The sequence below is a fragment of the Hylobates moloch genome, unplaced genomic scaffold (genome assembly GCF_009828535.3).
Source record: "Hylobates moloch isolate HMO894 unplaced genomic scaffold, HMol_V3 SCAFFOLD_6, whole genome shotgun sequence".
Lineage (NCBI taxonomy): Eukaryota > Metazoa > Chordata > Mammalia > Primates > Hylobatidae > Hylobates > Hylobates moloch.
The window spans coordinates 86,268,455-86,289,883 of record NW_026652281.1 but is presented as its reverse complement, the minus strand read 5'-3'; the positions used below and the strand labels follow the sequence as shown (position 1 = coordinate 86,289,883).

Sequence of the window (21,429 nt, the reverse complement as noted above, 5' to 3'; positions counted from 1 at the left end):
TACATCCTTCACAAAAGGGATGTGCCAACAAAAACAGCCTGCCCCCAACAGCAAGCTGACCCAATGCCCTGCTCGCTGACTCCTTTATGCCGGCACCGAGTGCCATGCTGCGTTTGCAAGCTATTGTTCAGCAGGCAGATTTTCTGCTGGGGGTTAACAGGTGAGAGCAGTGATCCCATATGCAACAGCAAGAGCAAAATAGAGAGGATGCTTTTAGTTAAGCTGCCAATGCTTAGCAAACACTTCTGAAAATATCACAGCTCAATATTGCATCATTCATGAATGGAAGAGCTGCAGGGTGGGGGGTGCTTGTTTCAAAATGATTTACCAAAGTAAGGAGACAGTGCAGAAATGCAAAAATAAAATAATGTGGCTCATGTTCTGGCATAAGTATGCATCAGCTTTCATTTTAACATCTAGTTGTGGCCATCAAAGTAATTTCTGGTGAAATTCTGCTTTCACTATTTAAGTCCCACATTGTTATATCATTTCACATGTTAATTTCAATCAATCTTTAATGACCACATGTCCCCCAGACTCCCTAAAGCCAGAGAGGTTATATTAATTATTGGTTCGTTAGTAAGGGACCGGGCCTCAAACTCAGCTCTTCCCACCCTGAGCCCAGCACTCCGGGGAAGCTGTGGAAGGGCATTCACACGCCCTGATCCCAGCATCCAGCCAGCCAGGGGCTGGGGGCAGAGCACATGAAAAACGTTTGGAAAGAACAAAGGGGCCCCTTTCTTTCAGACCTGTTAAAATGGCTATTATAAAAAAAGATGGAAGACAAGTGTTAGCATGGCTGTGGAGAAAAGGGAACCCTTGTGCACTGTTGGTAGGAAGGTAAATTAGCACAGCCGTGATGGAAAACAACATGGAAGTTTCTCAGAAAACTAAAAATAGAACTACCATGGGGCCCAGCAATCCCACTTCTGGGTAGAGATCCAAAGGAGCTGAACTCAGTGTGCCACAGAGATACTTGCACTTCCATGCTCACTGCAGAATTCACAGTGCTGAGTTATGGAAGCAACCGAGGTGTTCGTCATTGGATGAATGTATAAAGAAAACGTGCGTGTACAAGATGGAATACTATTCAGCCTTTAAAAAGAGGGACATTCTGTTATTTTTGACAACAGAGATGAACTTGGAGGACATTACACTAAATGAAATAAGCTGGGCACAGGACAAATGCCACATGATCTAACTTGTGATTCTCACATGTGGAATCTAAAACCTCAAGCTCACAGAAGCAGAGGGTACAATGGTGGTCCCCAGAGGCTGGGAAAGGGGGTTGGAGGGAAAAAGGTGAGAGATGAGGGTGCAAAATCTTAGGAGGAATAAACTTTACTGAGCTATTGCATAGAATGGTGACTACAATAAGTAATAATGCATTGTATATTTCCAAATTGTTAAAAGAGGAGACTTTAAGTTTTGTCACCACAAAAAAAGATAAGTATGTGAGGTGATGGATTTGTTAACATGATTTGATCAATCATTCCACATTGCACACATACATCAAAACGTCACATTGTGCCCCACAAATACATAATTATTTGTCAGTTAAAACAAAGAATGAAGATGGCACACCTGACGCTAAGCACCTAGAAATGACTGAATTCCACCAACATGTGTTTGGCATGGACATGGCCTTGGCCTTCACGGAGCTTCACGGACTCCTGGGGCAGGTGGGGCCAAACACATTCTCACTCTGATAACTCTACCATCACACTTGTGATGGGCCAGACTTTTGGAGCTGTGGTTCAAGGACATACCTTTTGTCAGTTTTTTTGTCGTTTTTAACTTGTTTTTTAAGTGTTTGTAGTAAGAAAGCACTGAGCTTGGGTGGCTGAAAGCGTGTGATGGAGAATCTATAAATGATAGTTTTGTATGGATCAATTGTGCTCGTCATTGTCTGTATTCGTCTATTTTTCGGTGTCACTAATGACATATGAAATTACAGTTAGAGACGTCAGCTGCTCTTTGACTTGAATATACTTTCCAGAGAGCACTAAATCTACAGTGTTTCTCCTCATTTGTATGAATCTTAAGGTAGTTGAGGGACAATGACTGCCGGGCCCTGTAGAGTGTTTTCTCTATGCCAAGCACTACTCCAGGACCCTCTGATGTGTTACCACTCAGTTAATCTTCACAGAAGTCCCATGACACTTGCACTATTATTTTACAGATACCCCATTTTGCAGATTAAGAAACTGAGAAGCAAAAAATTAAAGTGGTTTGCCTAAGGTTTCCAGCTAATAGGTGGGAGAGCTGGGATTTAAAGCTGGTAGACTGCCTCCAGTCTGCTATGACTTCTGCCTGAAGACAGATGATATCTAAAATAATTTTTAAACATATGAAATTCATTTTCAGTATAATTATAGACAGCAGATCCAAATAACTAGAAAAATCCAGGAAAAAGAGCCATGAATATACACTTTCAAAGAGTGTGCAATGAAGAGCAAAATCAATTCTTGCATAAGCTATCACAAGGATTTTACCACTGTCAACATTTTATCGTTAGATATCAAAAAATCATTACCACCACAACAAAACATTCACAATGATATAAAAATGGACTTTGCTCCTTAAGGAAATGCTATAAATATGCACAAGAAAATATTTTTCTCTGAGAAATGGCAATCAGCCAATAAATCAGCAAGCCACACACGAATCTCCTCTCTTTTCCTAGAATTTAACACATGAAGATTTAACAAGGCTTGTAACCAGTTCAACAAGAATGAGAGAAGCCTGTTACAAGCCATCATTAAATCTAAAACTTAAAACTTCTGCATGACAAAATACATCATAAAAAGTTTAAAAGACAAGCTATACATAGGGAGTAAATATTTGCAACATGCCTAGTAAGAGAAGATTGTTAACCAGAAATGATAAAGAACTCCTACAAGTCAGTAAGATAAGCAACTCAAAAGAAAGAAGCATAAATAATAGGTTCAAGGATTTCACAGAAAAGGAAATTCAAATGGCCAATCAACATGGAAGGATGTTGAACGTCACTAGCAATTACGGAAACTCAAAACAGAACCACAATAAGCTACTTACTTCAGATGTGCAAAATGTTTAAGTTGGTTGGTATCAGATGTTGGTGTAAGTATGGGGAAATGAGTGCTTTCATATGCTGCTGGTGGGAGTCTACATCATAGCCAAGTTGGAGGTACTTTAGAAGTACCTAGTAATATTGAAGATGAGCGAATTCTATAATCTTAAGATTATCTGCACAGAGAAATACTTGCACAGAGGCACTGGGGGATATGTACAAGGACGTTCACTACAACATAATTTGAAATAATGAAAAACTGACACAACCTAAATATCCACCAGCAAGAAATGAATAAACTGTGGTGTGTTCCTAGGATATAATAGTTATAGATGACTCTAGATGTAAATTATCAAAATGCACACAGCTCAAAAATGACGAGTGGAAAGAAGTTGCAGAACAACATACAGTGTGATATCATTTATATAAATGTTTTTTAAAAATTCCCACATCAACAATATTATGTGTTTCTAAGGATATGTGAATATACATGTAAAAGTTTGCAAAATGGGCTGAAAGCATACACACCAAGTTCAGAATAGTGTCTATTTCTGGAGACTAAGGAGAGTTACTGTGATTAACGTGATGGACAAGGTGGGGGAGGGTTAAGTCAATAATGTGCTTTTTTTTTTTTTTAAAAAAGGGAAGAATTAATCCATACAGTTTTAAAAATATTATATACATAGGAAAAAAGACTGACTCAAATAGGCCAGTGATTAATTCCTGTTGGTGAAGATTTCTTGGATTTTTCTTTCCTCTTCTTTTTAAAAATAGTTTTATACATTTTCAAGTTTCCAAAATAAAAAAATACAATGAAAAAAATCAATAGAAATATAACTTGTAGATTTCAACTAAATCTGCAATGTCATGTTCTAACTCTTGTGATTAGCTTTTCTTTATTTTTATCTTACACAGTTATGCTCTTAAGTAAGGACAAATTAGAGTCAGAACACTTTGGTCCTCCATTTCCTTCAATAAAAAGGAACATAATGTATTTGGATAACTGTTTTTGGTTTAACAGAGCTTTGACATTAGAGAGGCATATGTTTCACAGATTATGGATGGCATTGTTTAAAAGACTCCAAATTCACAAGTGGCAGCCAGAATCCTATAAAGATGTTGTATCTTTGGATTTAAATAACAGTTGCAACTAAGAGTTAAATAACTCTGTGCCACTCTTCTGGTCATATCTAAAAAGCACAATAGTATAGTGGTTTAGAGCTGAGCTGTCTAATACATGTAACAATGTGTTCTCATTTAAATAAAAATGAATTAAAACTAAATACAATTAAAAACTGAGTTCCTGGTCAGGTGCAGTGGCTCACACCTATAATCCCAGCACTTTGGGAGGCCAAGGCAGGCAGATAAACTTGAGGCTGGGAGTTCAAGACCAGCCTGGCCAACATGGTGAAACCTTGTCTCTACTAAAAATATAAAAAATAAATATAAAATAAAATAAAATAAAATAAAGTAGGCAGGGATGGTGGCGCACACCTGTAATCTCAGCTACTTGGGAGGCTGAGGCATGAGAATCATTTGAGACCGGGAGGCAGAGGTTGTAGTCCGCCGAGAGAGCACCACTGCACTCTAGCCTGGGCAACAGAGCAAAACTCTGTTTCAAAAAAAAAAAAAAAAGTTCCTCAGTTCCTCAGTCGAACTAGCCACATGTCAAGTCCTCAATAGCTATTTGTGGCTAGAGGCGACCAGATTGGACAGCACAGATACGGAATATTTCTTTCATCACTGAAATTTCTATTGGACAGCATTGGCTGAAAGCATGGACTCTAGAGACTCTAGAGCCAGACTCCCTGGATCCTGATCCCAACCCTACCACTTGTGAACTACCTGGTTGTAAGCAATTTTGAAATCCATCTGTCTCTCAAAGGCTTCACCTCTAATATTAGGAAAATTGTGAAACCATCCTCACTGGGTGGCTGTAGGGATTAAAGGACTTAATTGATATATGCAAAGCTTATATTAACATAATAAACATCATATAAACTGCAAGCGCTTATTATATCTGTCAGCTGTCTACCTGATGGAAGGAAGTACCACATGGCCCTCATCATCTCTTACTTCCAGAGCCACTGGGACATGGCAGAGGAAGAAGGAATGCTCTGGTCACCACGAGAAAATCCTTGTTCTCCTGGGCCTGATGGCTGCTGTATTGAGAACAAACCACAGGGCACAGAGCAGGGGACACAGGGACAACAGTGAGGAGGCCACTGTGATAATCCCAGCAGCAGGTGATGTCCCTGGGCCATGATGGTGGCAGTGAGGTGGTAAGAAGGGGTCAGGTTTTGGAGTTGAATTTATATCCTGACAGACCAGCTGTGGAATATGAGAGAGAGGAGTGAGAATCTGTAGGTGTCTATTAAACACTCGTTGCCTGTCCTTATTTGGTACTTAGAGCCAGAAGCCCAATACAGAGACTTGTATTTGTCACCAGGAGGTCATCACTGGGCAGGATATACCAAGTAAGAATGACACAGTGGAGAAAAATATGTCAACACATTTTCTTATATAAAAAGGGAAAGGATAAATCATATATTTAAATGGTTATTTATAGGAAAAGAGAGGGAAATGAGGGGATGCTGGACTTTGAATAGCTCTTGTTTTGTCATTTTGACTTTGCAATCATGCAAATATTATTTAATTTAAAAATGAATTATTAAAAATTTAAAGCAAAATAAAGCAAGTGAATCTAACTATATAAACAGTTGGTGGTATAGCTACACACAGAGGAACGATTCTAAGTAATTCTATAACACAATAATTTGACTGTACATCCTTAGTGGGTTATATCTGAAGGACAAAGAGAAAAAAAATTGAAATGTTTTCATTAGCCATATTGTTATCACAGTTTTTGTATAATTACTCTGAGGCTGATTGTGTGTTGTGTGGGATACAGCAAATTAGTAATTACATTGGAATTATTTAGAATTGGGATTTTCAGCATAGGAGAAGGGAGAATATGGGTATGAGGTCCATGAAGTAAAGTAAAAACATGGTTGTCCTGAATTTGAATTGAACATATCAGAATGGATTAATCATTTTTGTTTAAAAACTTGTGTTTTCTATCTTTGTCCACTGTAAATAATAACCAGCCCAGAAGCAGTGAGCACACTTACTGCTCAGAACGTGGTCTCTAAATAATATTTCCCATTAAAAGGAACCAGGATTCCTAAGAGAAATGGCTGATTCCAGGTCTGGGGTAGGATATATATAAGATGAACCTGGAACATACCAGAAAGCAAGGAAGCTATCAAAGACAATTAGGGCCATGTCAAAAGTAGTCCAGAGCTGACTTGATCAGGCTTCCACTGGTCAAAGATTGAACAATTTAAATATCGTAAAATACAATAACTGCAATCACCATATAAAACATTTAACACATAAACTCTTAATAATATTAATTATAACAGTAACAAGCACACCTTTGGAAGATGCCAGGAAACACCTCATTATTCGAAAACTGGTATGCACAGGGAAAAATAAAGCACATATCCTACCTATTCTGTATAAACTTTACCCCATGGTAGCCAAATGGGTGAAGGGGAAAATTTTCTCTTTACAGAATATTTAAGTTGACACATGAAGAGAAAAATAATAGAATGAGAATATTTATTACAGATTGCCATTTTTGCAACCTGTAATAAATGAACAGACATAGGCAATAATCATCAATAGCTGTTAATGCCACAAAAATAGAGATTACAAGACATTATGAACTTGCTGATGGAGATATAAAACATAATCCATGAAACAATCTTTCTGTCCCCTTCTAAAGGCAACAAAACAACAAAACCCCTGTGTCTTAGAAAGCCAATTCATAAGAAATAGAGGAGACACAGGAACAGGTTAAATGGCACCATAAAGAAGCAATCAGAGAATTTCTGATATTTTATAAAACAAACATCCATGTTTCTTTAACACAGCAACAATGCCAATGAAAACAACAAAATAGGAAAAAAAGTGGGGGAGAAAAAAGGAAGGGAAGGAAAGGAGGAGAGGGGAGAGGAGAGGAGGGGGGGATGGGGGAGGTGAGGGGAGGGGAGAAATGGGGAGAGGAAGGGAGGGGCAGGAAGGGAAGGGAAGGGAGAGAAGAGAGACATGATGGGAGGTTAAAAGAGACTTAAGGAACATAGCAGTGAATTAATATACCAGGACAATTTAGATCCCAATTCAAACAAACAACAACAACAAAAAAATTGAAAAAAATAACACAAGCAGGAAACTGTAAACACTGAATGTATACCTGGTGATATGAAGTCCTATTATTAATTTTTAATTTGTTCTTTCTTCATTAATGTTTTTAGGAGTGATATTATATGGTTATGTTTGGGCTATGTTTTGTTTTTTTTTTTTTTGAGTCAGTGTCTAGCTTTGTCTCCCAGGCTGGAGTGCAGTGGTGCGATCTTGGCTCACCACAACCTCTGCCTCCCAGGTTCAAGCGACTTTCCTGCCTCAGCCTCCTGAGTACCTGGGATTACAGGCGCCCACCACCACGCCCAGCTAACTTTTTGTATTTTTTAGTAGAGACAAGGTTTCACCATGTTGGTCAGGCTGGCCTCGAACTCCTGACCTCAGGTGATCCACCTGCCTCGGCCTCCCAAGGTGCTGGAATTACAGGCTTGAGCCACCATGCCCAGCCTATGGTTATGTTTTTTAAAGAGTCTTTTTATTTTTGAGATGGGGCTGGAATATTTACAGATGAAATTATGAAATGTCTGGGATTTGTTTCCAAATAATCCATTATGTGTGTAAAGGTGGGCAGGGCGAAGAGGCAGGTAAGATTATAAAGGGAAAAAAATTGACTCAGGAGTTGATAGTTATTGAAGTGGATAATGGGTATGTAATTATTTTTCCTTATAATTTTGTTCCTGCTGTGATAGCTGCCTACTCTGATTAGGATTCCTCCTGGATCCCTCCCCTCCTCTCACCCCCACATCCAATCCATTGGCAGGTCCTGAAAACTCTACATTTAGAGAATGTCCCAGGCCTTCTCCACTCCCTTTCCCCAGCTACTACCCTAGTCTCAGCTGGATCATATCAGTAACCTCTAACCAGACTTCTTGCCCCATTCCTGTCACAAGGTACAAAGCGAGTATAAAGAGAATAACTTCATTTGAACTTGAAGGATGAGAGGTTTGCCAGATCGGCTGGGGTGGAGGCATTCCAGGCCAGGGGAGCATGATGTATAAATGCATGGTGGTGTCTATCAGCACCATGTGGTTGGTGCAGAGAGGGCAAGCAGCTCCGTGTGACTGGAGTTCAAGAAGCAATGAGATATAAGGCTGGAGAGCAAGACACAGGATGAGGGACAAAATGCCTTGAATGCCACGTTATGTTTCCCTGTTAATCCAAGGGCAATAGTCACTTATTGAGGAATTATCTACAGAAACTGACATGATAAGATTCGCACATTCAAAAAAGAACTTTGGGGGCAATTCAGGGGAGGCTGGGCTGAATTTGGAACTTAGAGGCCAATTAGATTACTGCAATCCCTCAGGTGAGACAAAATAAGTGACTGCACTAGCAAGACGGCAGCAGGAATAGAGAGGTAGGCAAGGTATTTGTTGGGTAAATCAGTGGGATTTGGTGATTGACTGGATGTCCAGTCAGCGAGCAAGGAATCTAGCTCCTGGTGGGATGTAAAGTCATTAACGAGGATATTGCAGTGAGAAGGAGATCAGAGTTTTGAGGGAAAGGGATACAATGAGTTAAGTATTGCACGTGTTGGTTGGTGGGAAATCCAGGTGGAGGTATCCAGCAGGCAGCTGGGTATTTGAATCAGGCTGAATAAGAGGATCTACATGACAAACGTTTATTTTTACACACAGCATGTAGTCCAAAGGAAGATATTAAAAGAAACTGAGTTTAGCAAATTCCACAGCAAAATGGCAACAACAAAGAAGCAATTTTAAGTAGTAAGTGTGGAAGCACTTGAGTAGTTTTAAAAGTAGGCACCTGCACTGGTGTTTTAACAATCTTTCAACTTCCTTCCCACCTTCTTTACTCTGTTCCTACTTTGTTTCCTCCCTTCCTTCTTTCCCCTCTTTATGCATTTTATTTTTTATATTTTATTTATGATTTTATTTTTAAGAGATGAAGTATTGCTCTGTTACCCAGGCTGGAGTGCAGTGTCTTGATCATAGCTCCCTGCAGCCAAGTACTCCTGTGTTGAAGTGATCCTCCCACCTCAGCCTCCCAAGTAGCTGGGACCACGACAGGCTAATTTTTGTATTTTCTGTAGAAACAGGGTCTCGCTATTTTGCCTAGGCTGGTCTTGAACTACTGGCCTCAAGTGATCCTCCTGCCTTGGCCTCCCAAAGTGCTGGGATTAAAGGCATGAGCCACCACACCTGACCTCTTTCTGTATTTTAAGATATTTATGAAAGAGTTTACCATATGCCAGATGTGGTACAGCAGACATAATGATGAATAAAAACTGGATCCGAATACAACGGATTTGACATATGCCCTCACAGACCTCCGTCTTGTAGGAAAGATAGACATTAAACAAATGCTCAGAAAATAATTGCTTAATTACCAACTGTGGAAATCTTAAGGACAGGTGCATGGCAAAGTTATCCACACACAAGGGACCTTAAGGAAAGTTTCACTCATAAAGTGTTGATTTAACAGAGAATGATGAGTAGGAGATTTTACTAAGCGAAGGGGATTGGAAGAGCCTTCCAGGCAGAGATTTAGCATGTTCAAGAGCTCAGGGGCAGGGGAAAGCAGCGAAGAATTGGAAGAAGGCCGATTGGACTGGGGGTCAGAGACAAAGGGGAGCTTATTATAAATAAGATGAGCTGGAGAGGCAAGTGGGGTCAGCCCATGCAAGACCTTCTAGGCTATAGGAAAAGTGTTGTCTTTCTTGAATGGTAAATAGGAAGCTATTGAACAATTTTAAGTAAGGAGTTATATGATCAGATTTGCATTTTAATAATGTAACTCTGCTGTGTAAAGAACTGATGGAAGGGCTTCAGAATGGATGATGGGAAACCAACTGGAAGGCTACTACAGTGACCTAGGAGAGATGATGGTGGTTGGATAAAGTGGCAATGAAGATATAAAGAAGTAGATGGATTCATTCCATAGTGTATGTGTGTGTATGTGTTTTTTAAGGGGGTAACATCTGTGGTGAATAGGCTATGGGTGAAGGAGACAGCTGCCAAGGGTAGGCATTTGTATTCATCCAGCATGGATATTGGCCATAGTTGCAATGGAGACAAAGGTTTAGGGTCTTGTAGGAAAGCTATGGAAAAGAAGGATGGAAGAACTCAGTCAAATGGCTATGTGTCACCCTGGAACAAATTCCTTGCCCTCCAGGAACTTAGAATCTGCTAAGATAAGCCTGGTACGCAAAAGCCAGCTCATTTACAGTACTTGGGATCAGATGAGTACAGGCTATTATGAGGTATACTGACACCATGTGATCTAGGAGTCAAGAGAGAAGAGCCAGGATGGGCCAGGTCAGGGATTTCTTCCTGAGGGACAAAGCACAGAGAGGCAGCTTTCAAAATCCTTGCAACACATCCCTAAAATCCATATAGAAAATTCTATGTGTTTGGTGTAATACTGGGAACAAGTTTTTCTTTTTCTTTTTCTTTTTTTTTTTTGAGACAGAGTCTCACTCTGTCACCCAGGCTGGAGTCCAGTGGCGCGATCTCGGCTCACTGCAAGCTCCTCCTCCTGAGTTCACGCCATTCTCCTGCCACAGCCTCCTGAGTAGCTGGGACTACAGGCGCACACCACCACGCCTGGCTAATTTTTTTGTATTTTTAGTAGAGACGGGGTTTCACCGTGTTAGCCAGGGAAACAAGTATTTCTTATGTTCACATTAAATATCAGTTATATTCATTTCATGACACTCTTTCTAACAAAAGCATACACATTCTGCTCCTGGCAAACAACTGATGGCTACAAATGCCAAAAATAGTACCTAGGAATTTCAAATATTTATTGTTAGTTGATTCCTCCATCCTTTTAAAAAAAATAAGAAAGCAAATTCCTATTTTGGTAGGACAGTGGTAAATCAGAAATGTACAATTAACACTTAAGTAAATAGATAGAAGTGGCTCTAGAGTCCCCTGCGAGTGGCTGTCATGATACACCACCCAAGTTTACAGCTTTGCAAATGGGTGTTGTTCTCCCAGAATGAGATACAAAGTGCACTTTCTGTCTTGGGCTTGAAGACCCAAGGGCTGCCTGGACCTTGAAGGAGAAGTAGAGTATATACTGTTCCAAAACCACATCCTCAGCAATCCCTGAGGACACAGCTTGTGATCATGTGGTTAGAAAAATCTTGTTTTCTGGCATATTGTTAATATTGAGGGGGGGCCAAGGGAAGTGGGCACACAGAAAGGGTGACTTTTGCCCTTTGCTGTGTACTTCTCCATCATTTGCATTTTAAAAATAATTCTATTACTATAATGTTTTAAAAAAAGAAAGATGAACATTCTTTTATCTAAATAACACATGATTACCTCAATTCTCCTAGTTGAGGTTTATGGGAAAACAATCAGTTTCCATATTCTGTAAAGGAACCCACCACCTATGCAAAGACAAAGGATGAAGCTTTCTCCTCGGTATCCTTTTCCAAAGTAAATGGTTATTTTAGCACAAGTTACCAGATGCTTTGAAAGAATCAGGGGTTACAGTGCGTGAATCCTTGGGGAGACCTATAGCTACTGGTAATTGTGTAGGGCTCAATTTTATGACCGTTCTTCTATCTACCTTATTTAGGAGGCTAGATATTAATGAAGAGGAGGCAGAGATGAGCAGCAGGAGATCTCGTGTGCTGACACAAATCCTAGAGAGGATTTCTACATGGAGACTTGCAAAGGGAGATTCTTGACATTGTGTTTGTGCAGGTCACATGTCACATCCTCTTTTCCCAAGCCCAGGAAGGAAAAAAATGAATTTTTGGCTGGCATTTGCTAACCTTTAATGGTACAAATTGTTGAACCACATGATAGAGCATTCTAAATAGCAAACGAGGGGAAAATAGCAGCTTGTTAAATTCAACAGGAGAAGGACACTTTAAGATCACATCGATCTTGTGGGCTCAGGTACTTAAAATGTGAAGTGACATCCCCAAAGGAGATATTGAATAAAATGAATAGAAAAATGTTGGTGACATATGATGAAGCCCCATGGGCAGCCTGTCTTCTACTTGTTCCTCCAGATCCACTCTCTGCCCTTCTTCAACATACTCTGCTCATTTTGAGGAGTGGGGCTCCCTGGCCCTCTGGCTTCTGCATGGGGCTTGTGGGAAGCCTCAGCAGGGGACCATAGGGAAGGAAGGGAGAATTGGAGCACTTATTCCCTACCGAGGAGTTGCCCAGTGCTGGCTGTGTCTTTCTAATGCAGTCACAGCTCCTGCCAGGGACCTCTCCACACATACAACCCTGTGTCTGTCTCCAGGTCTGGTAACTGCCCCGCTCCTTGCCCCTTCAGGCTGGGATGGTAAAAGCTCCCCAGTGTTACTGGCCCTGGAGTGCAGCTGTTCCTGGTAGCTTCCCTGCATCCTGCCCATCCTTTATAAATGTTCCCTTTATTCAATTCTCCTCAAGTTACTCAATTTGAGCATGCCGTGTTTTTCCTGCTAAGTCTAAGTCTCAGACATGCCATCAAAGGAAGCTCTTAACCAGTATTCTGAAAGAAAGTTCTAGTGGACATCGGTCACTCTTTTTGCACCTTCTGTCACCCCAGCATCTGAGCTGAATCTGGGGATTTCCCACCTCAAGAGTATATGTATGTATGTATGAATTTATTGGTGGGGTGGGAAGAGGATCTCACTCTGTTGCCCAGGCTGGAGTGCAGTGGCACCATCACAGCTCACTGCAGCTTCAACATCCTGGGCTCAAGTGATCCTCCTGCTTCAGCCTCCCCAGTAGCTGGGACCACAGGTGCACACCACCATGCCTAAGTTTTTTTTCTTTTTATTCTTTCTATAGAGATGGGGGTCTCACTTTGTTGTCCAGGCTGGTCTTAAATTCCTGGCCTCAAGTGATCTCCTTGCTTCAGCCCCCTAAAGTGCTGGGATTACAGGTGTGGGCCACGATGCCCGTGCCCAGCCACCTCATGAGTCTTGCTGGGGGGCAGAGACCAACAACTCCACAGAAGCCAGATGCTTGCTTTCCCAGCCTCTCTTGCAGCTAGGGCTCGGGCATGTGATCCAGGCTCAGCCAATCAGATGGCACTGACTCTTGGCATGACATGGGGTAAGGAGGGGCTGAAGGGAATCCATTTGGGCTGGGGTGGCAGCTGCACCGGGAGCGACATCAGTTTCCAGAGGGAGCAGCAGAATCTGGCATCAGGCTTGGGGTGTGGTAGGTGCAACCAGACTCTGCACCCAGCAGCAGTGGCAGAATGGGTTCTCTGTGGAGAGTCTGTGTATTGCTGCTTCCTCTGAGGCCACCAACATCTGCCTCCATGAGCCTCTCAGAGCCTGTGAGCAGCTCAACAGCCTTTAATTTTTTCCTTTCCCGTTTGAATGAGCTAGGGTTTTTTCACTGCTTGAAACTAAGAGCCGTGCCTGACATGAAAACCAAGACACATCTTTTTGACCCAAAGATTCTGGCATCCTAAAATACCCATCTCATTTTAAGTTAAAAATAAGTCCACGTTTGAGCATCTACTGTTTCAGTTACTGTGCTAGGTGTTACAAAGCTAACTAAGAGTGACAAGTAAATAACTATCATCACCATGATAAACAGAGAATGGAACCCTGGTTTTTGGAATACAGACACAAAATGATTAATTCTGCCTGGAAGCGTTTTGGAACATTTCAGAGAGGTAGTGAGCTGGGCCAAGAGAAGAGCATAGGCAAGGAATGGTGGTGTGAAGTTGCCTGATGTGTCCTGAGAAGAAAGATGGGCTAAGAAGGACTGGGGTAGGGCAGAGAAGGGGGTCACTGGAGGTGAGGCTGGGAAAGTGAGCCAAGGCTCAAATGCAAACTGTCTGAACTTCATTTTCTGTGCAAGCAGGAGAAGCCACTGACATATGTTTGGAAGATGGACTGAAGGGGGAGAAAAATGGAAGCAAGAAACCACAAGAGGCTATAACCACAGCCAAGTCCATGAGATTGAAAAGGAAGGTAGGTTATTTGAAAAACATTTAAATAGATGTGAGGGGTAGGACGGGCACAGTGGCTCATGCCTGTAGTCCCAGCACTTTGGGAGGCCGAGCTGGGCAGATCACGAGGTCAGGAGATCAAGATCATCCTGGCTAACATGGTGAAACCCCATCTCCACTAAAAATACAAAAATTTAGCCGGGTGTGGTGGCACGTGCCTGTAGTCCCAGCTACTCGGGAGGCTGAGGCAGGAGAATCGCTTGAACCCAGGAGGCAGAGGTTGCAGTGAGCCGAGATTGTGCCACTGCACCCTAGCCTAGGCAACAGAGCAAGACTCTGTCTCAAAAAAAAAAAAAAAAAAAAAAAGAGAGAGAAAGAGAGAGAGAGATGTGAGGAGCTGCTGCACTGCTGGGTGTGGAGAGCCGAGGAGGATTCAAAGATGGTCCTGAAGTCCCAGCTGGAAGAAGTAGGCGGCAGCAATGTTTTTAATATTGTATTCATCATGTAGCACAAGTTTGGGGTGGAGAAAGAAAAATGGCATTGGCTTTAGGCATGCCCAGATCCCAGATCTTTCCTCATCTTAGGCGTTTGCTAATACATGCATTTTCTAAGCTGATGTCTTGCGTTTAATCACTGCTCCATTCAAAAGAGAGAAGGAGGTTGTTTCAAACCTAGTTGATATCATTTGACTTCCCTGCTATTCACGGGGCTATTTTATTTGAAACAGGTATACCACGGCCTTAAATTGCAAGATAATCCAGGATGTTCCTAGGTTGGCAGTTAGGAACATACAATTCTTTGGAAGGGCTAAAAGTCAGCTCTTTAAATTCTCTCCATATGAACCTTCTCTCCACCTCAGGGCTGATCCACTTATTTAGTCCACTGCCAGTACCACACTAGAACCTGGGTGGTCACTGGACCCCAGAAACAACAGTAGCCTTCTCTCTGTTCTGTCTGTTGTTGACTATCTCTATTCTGTTCCTGACCCTGATTTCTCCTGCCAAGCTCAATTTTGAGAGCTGACAACGGCAAGCCATGGCTTCCCAAAACATTATTTTTAGGTCAACTTATAAATTTAACATATTTGGCTCCGCTTTCTGTGGTATTAAGCCTACTTCTTTTTTTTTTTTGAGACGGAGTCTCGCTCTGTCACTCAGGCTGGAGTGCAGTGGCGCAATCTCGGCTCACTGCAAGCTCCGCCTCCCGAGTTCACGCCATTCTCCTGCCTCAGCCTCTCCGAGTAGCTGGGACTACAGGCGCCCGCCACCACGCCCGGCTAATTTTTTGTATTTTTTTTTAGTAGAGACGGGGTTTCACCGTGGTCTCGATCTCCTGACCTCGGGATCCACCCGCCTCGGCCTCCCAAAGTGCTGGGATTACAAGCGTGAGCCACCGCGCCCGGCCTTAAGCCTACTTCTTGATAGCATTTGCCTTTGTTGTAAATAGCAAAGTTCTTCTAGTTGGCTTTTTGCTAAGAAGTGTGTGGATGTGGCGTGTGATGACATCTTTAGCCTGGATTCTAGAAAGGCACTACCATTGTGCATTTGGCTAAAGGAAACACATTTTACCCGTGAATGCCTTCCATTTACAAATGCTCAGCTAGCACACAAAGCTAAGGCCATGCAATAAGTACTATCCTACAATGTTACTCATTTCTGAAAGCACAAAATGACGACTGGTATAGCTTTGGAGAAGTTTTCTGGAAACCAAATAAAGGAACAGCTCTTTGTTATTCCACACCTAAAAAGTCAGAAGACGCACAGTCTTTTATTCATGTTTGAACAAGCTTCCTTCTTGAAAATCATCTATAAAGTGATGTGATTCTCTACTAGACCAGGAACTCCTTGAGGACAGAATGAGGTTCTAATCCATATTCTAAATCCACACCACCTGGCACAATGCATGTTGCATGGTTAGGGTAAACTAAGAGTTGGTTGAATTAATCAATAACACACAGCAAGAGAATTCACAAAGAGAGGGGAGTAATCCCCCCAGCCTCAATTACTCGGCAAGTGCAATCGCTGGGCACTGGTAGTGCCTGAGACAGAGCTGAATGTAATGTGAACATTTCAAATGAACAGGAAAACTAGACTCATGGATAAGCAGTGTAGTCATCAAGACAATACTGTCTTGGAGGTTTTTCTGAAGTTATAACCATGCTACATAAGCAATAAATTATGAAGGCTGAGCATGTGAATAAAATTTAATGTTGTCATAAATTTTATAACAAAGTTAATCTGCACATTTAATGACATGCATAATTGTTAGTATGCAGCACTGTAATCAGACATTGATAATAAGCAGTTCACACTAGTGACTGTAAGAGTCTTTACTTGTGTTCAGCAAGCCAACTGCTTGGTATATTTTTCTCCCTTCTTAGTCGTTAGTTTTCCATACCTACAATAACTATCAGTGGTGATGGGCTTCTCTGACCATGTGAATAATTTAATCCTCAATGCACAGACACAGAAACCCTTGCTGAAGACAGTGTGGAGCAGAGAAGGCTGTCTCTACTCCTTCCACCTGAAACACCTCTGCAAGATGGATTTGGGAGGTCTGCCTACAGCCCTTGGACCTAACCACTTCAGTGTGTTCCAGTGAACGTCTGGACCTTGGCCTGAAAGATTTTTCCGAAACTAAAGAAAATTTCTCTGACCTAAAGACCTTAACCTCCACCCCAGAAGCTCTCACCAAGGACTACAGGGAATTGGTGGGGAAAATCCTCATCCCTTACCCCTCAAGGCACAGGGCAGTAATGCTGAGGCTTGTGCGCCACACTTGCTCCCAGAGGTCCTCAGCGGGCTACCTGCGGTGGTGAATGACCTCCTAACATGCCCCTTAACAGCCTTCCTTTCCTTGCCTCACTTCTCCACTCTCCTACCAGCACTGCAGGGGTCACATCCCAAATATACCACTGGCACTTGAATCCTGGTCTTCAGGTCTGTTTCTGGAAAAACCCAAGTAAGACATTGCCCCAGTAATGGGGCTGGATGTCTGAGGCTTCCTCAAGCACCTACTTCAAAGCTCTTACTGCTCTGCACACATGCACATACACACACATGCATACAACCAGTCACATCTAAGCTCCCCGAATACCAGCCTGTTGAAGGTAGCAGAGAGCTGCTGCACTATAAGCCGAGGCTGCTCCCAAGAGCCGCTCCATCACTGAATTGGCGCCCCAGCAAGATGAAGGAATGTAATCACTGGAAGGATGGAGAATGTTCTCTGAATCACTGACAAGTTGGAAGGGGTGGAGGGCAAGAGTCCACCTGGTGGAGAGATGGAAAGAGCGAGAGAGCCTGGACTGAAAATGCCATTGCTTAGAAAAGGCTGCTCCAGATGCCATATCTACAGCAATTGTACAGCCCAAGCATCTCTGAGCAATAGGTCTCTGGTAGTCTTGATGTCTAGACCAACAATTCCCAGTTCATTCTTCTCAGGGAAGGAGCCAGGATAGTCCAGAGACTCTCATTCTGCTGTTAGATTAAAAGGGTTAGGCACAACAGCCTTGGCAAAGTCACAAGAGCATATTCACACTAACGTGTAAATGACTCACAACTCCTTTTCTATTTTTAGGTCGAGGAGGTGCTTTAGAATATAAGGGGGAACTAAAGAATATTCCTGTTACATATAAGGCAGAGAAAAGGGAAACCAGTGGTGACAAGACAAATCATCTCTTTGACATTTGGCTGGCTCTACCTATTACAGCTCTGGATGTGAGGTGGGAACAAAAAGATGCTGTGTAAAGAAGTATCTTATGCCATCCCTGCTGTAGTGAGGTGCAGTTTAGAGGGGCCACTGATCAAGCAGAGACCCAGAGAGTGTTTCGTTCCAAGCCAGAAACAGAAATGTATAAAACACAGCCTTTGCAGCATCAGAAATGAGTAGTGGTAGTGGAGAACTACCCAAAACAGGAAAGAGGACCACGTGAGGTAGTGTCAAGACCCTACGTCCCAGTGCCTCTGCTCATGACTGTAATTTTGGGTAGGTCACTTAAAGTCTCTGGACCTCAGTTTTGCCATCTGTGAAATAGGGATGATACTATCCAGCATATAATTGGTTATGAGGCTCATGTAGGGCCTGCCTGGGATGATGTGCTGCTAATGGTTAAGAACACAACTTCTGGGGTCCGACTGAACAGGCTGAAATCCCTGCTTAACATGTTCCAGCAGAGCCCTGGGCGATCTATTTAACTTTTGTTTTCTCACCTGTAAGCTGAGACAAAAGTACCCACTTTATATCTGGATACTGAGGGCTTACCCTGTTGTTAAACTTGTTTAGTAAATGTTGAACTGTCATGAGGCCTAACATTTAGTTCTAGTTATTAGATAAAACATTTGCTTTGAATGGTATTTGAATTGCCAGGTTCTAGATTATGCTGGTTGACAAACTCTTCGTATTTTATAAAGAGGCTAAAATTGGTATGCTATCACAGAGCAGATGTGCCATTTTCAAGGTATATTAAACCATGATTCACTGTAACATTGTTCCTACTGGCAACGAATTCAGAGCAGGCTGGACTTTATTTGGTGAAGAAACATTGAGTGGAAGAGAAAGGACATTATTTTATGTATTTACATTTTCAAATTACTGTGGCTTAAACCTGTTCAGCCATCATTACCCACCTTCAGTCTGCTAAATAAATGATTCAGTACATTTCTAATTTACAGAATTTTTTAACAAAAGAAAATGTAATTTGACGGGGACTGTTGTGGGGTTGGAGTAGGGGGGAGGGACAGCATTAGGAGATATACCTAATGCTAAATGACGAGTTAATGGGTGCAGCACAACAACAAGGCACATGGATACATATGTAACAAACCTGCACATTGTGCACATGTACCCTAAAACTTAAAGTATAATAATAATAAAAAAATAGAATAAAATAAAAAAAGAAAATGTAATTTGATAGCCAAATCAACATTAAACATTACACACTTAAAAAACCACAGGCAAAGACACAAACATGATGACACTAACTTTTGTTAAAGTATGCTTACCTATGGTTTCCTCTGAGGCACGTTCTTTCATGCTAAGCTTCCAACATAATATGAAAACGAAGGAGATGCATTTTGCAAAGCAAAACATACCTTAAGCAAAATATTATACTTCTCAAATTAACACTGTCACAAAGTTTTAGAATTTAATAAGTTCACTAATTTAAAAGTTTGGATGTCTGAGTCCTTCTATCCCAAAACAAGATCTTGGAGGGACTTCCACAGCCATGTAATACCATGGTCAATGACCCTTTCTGAAATTATTAATCTGAATATACCATATAAGGATAAATCTATCTTTTTGAAAATATTTAGGAAAATGAGCTTGGTATTTATAAAATGAAGCTCTCTTTGGGTGGTATCCTAAGACATGTCAAGCCAATCAGCCTGTAACTGTGAAAAAAACATTGGTAGGTATAAAAGTGGAGTGGGAGAGGAGTGACTTAACTTTGTTAAGTGATGGGAAAGAAACAGTAACAGCATATCTCAATAAAATGTGATTTAAAAATATTTAAAATACTAAATCACTGAACTGACAAAGAAATATAAATCATTCAGAAATAAACTCATTAGGTCATCAAATCCTGTTAAATCTGCAATTGGGAAGAGCAAGGTGTACAATCCATACATTTAAACTCACGGGCTCACTTTGCACAACGTCAATTTACTCCTTAATATGTTATTAATACACATTTTCCAAAAGGATGTATTAGTAAATTGTACACATTTACTTCTTGGCAATATCATATAACCTGGTACAACATAAGCATTCTTCTTATAGTTAAGAAATGTGGATGGTATGAAAATTAGAAAAATAAATGCCCTATTATGTTGTGGTCAGGTTTAAGGCATGTGAATTTTATCTTCATACAAAAGATTAAAATCTAGATATTAAAATGTAGTGCAGTATCAGTGATGCTGCCTCAGTTCCCAAAATGTCACATCACAAAAATATCCCATAATTGCCTGTAGTTTATTCCTTGGCTTTCCTCTTTTCTCTCTGCATCTTTGTAACAATTTTTTAAAAGTGGAAATATAATTGTAGAAATGATTACAAGGTGTGGAAAAGCATAACAGGAATGTCAAGAATCTGTTTCTGGCAGTAATATATATGGAACATTGTTCAGGACAAAAGAGGAGAAGGAAGAAAAAAAGGAGAGGGGTTTATCATCTCTAAGAATTTTCAAACTAAACCTCATTGCTTCATAGGAAAAAACGATTCCATATTTAAAGTTAAGTTACAGCTAACTACTAGCTAAAGCATGACATCACCAGCATTGGAGTCAGCGGAAGTGTGTTTTTGAAGGACAATATTGCAGGAGAATCTGGACAGGTTTTTAGAGCCAGGAGAGAGAAAATAATTCTACCTCTGTCAGTTGAAGGACCTTAGGCAAATCAGTTTACCTCTGCTAGACTACACTCCAAAATTTGGACATTCAAAAATTTGATATTAATAACCACATGAAAGTCTCATGTTGAGGTGAATATGTATTTGTTGGTGAAAGATATGTTGGTTTTTAAACAGACAGCACTCTGCAATTGTAGGCTATTGTTTTGTGTTGCCAGTTGTCAAATTCTATCCAGCTATGCACACTTGTGTGGCCTCCTAATGGTGTTTTTCCAATGGCTAAAGGTTTATGAATAAGACAGTTTTCCTAATGGAATTAACCTGACGCTTTTCTTAAACATGTAACCTTGAGTTCACCTTACAAAACAATGCTTTGATTACAGCAATGCATATAATAAAGGTTACCCTAGTTTCTTAGACACTAGACATCATTCACAAAAAAGAGAACTGCTTTTGAAAGGGATGTATTTGCACTGGAAAGAATAGTTTTCTACTTCTAATTATAAATGATTTATTGGTGAAAGCAAAACAACAGCCTGTCTGAGAAGCCTTTCTATGAGCATCCTCACGTGTGATTTGCAAGGTTGAAGAAGAGGGAAAAATGCCTCAATTGTACCAATGGTGAGAAAACACCAAAAGTACAAAGCAGGTTTCAAAAAACCATACTCATAACAAAGGACAATAATAAAGCAATGTGTTGACATATACTCTATAAGTCTTCCTCCATAAATAGTTTATAGAAATTTTGTAATTTCTGTAAATGCATCCTATAATAATTTTGCATCTTGCTTTTTTTTTTTTTACATTTAATATCAAGTAGATTTCTAAAGGGCAATTATTTGAAAATTATCTCAAATACATGGGGAAATATACATCAAATGAAAAAATGCAGTGGGTGATAGAGATATATCATGAAGCACCTCAAATATTTCTCATCTCATTGG

The 21,429-nt window shown here is 40.9% G+C and overlaps 1 long non-coding RNA gene across 8 annotated transcripts in view; it reads right to left on the bottom strand.

The window, feature by feature from the left end:
* The window catches only part of LOC116471240 (uncharacterized), a 69,437-nt gene that overhangs the window by 38,376 nt on the left and 9,632 nt on the right, over positions 1-21,429 (bottom strand). The gene's annotated exons all lie outside the window — the stretch shown is intronic.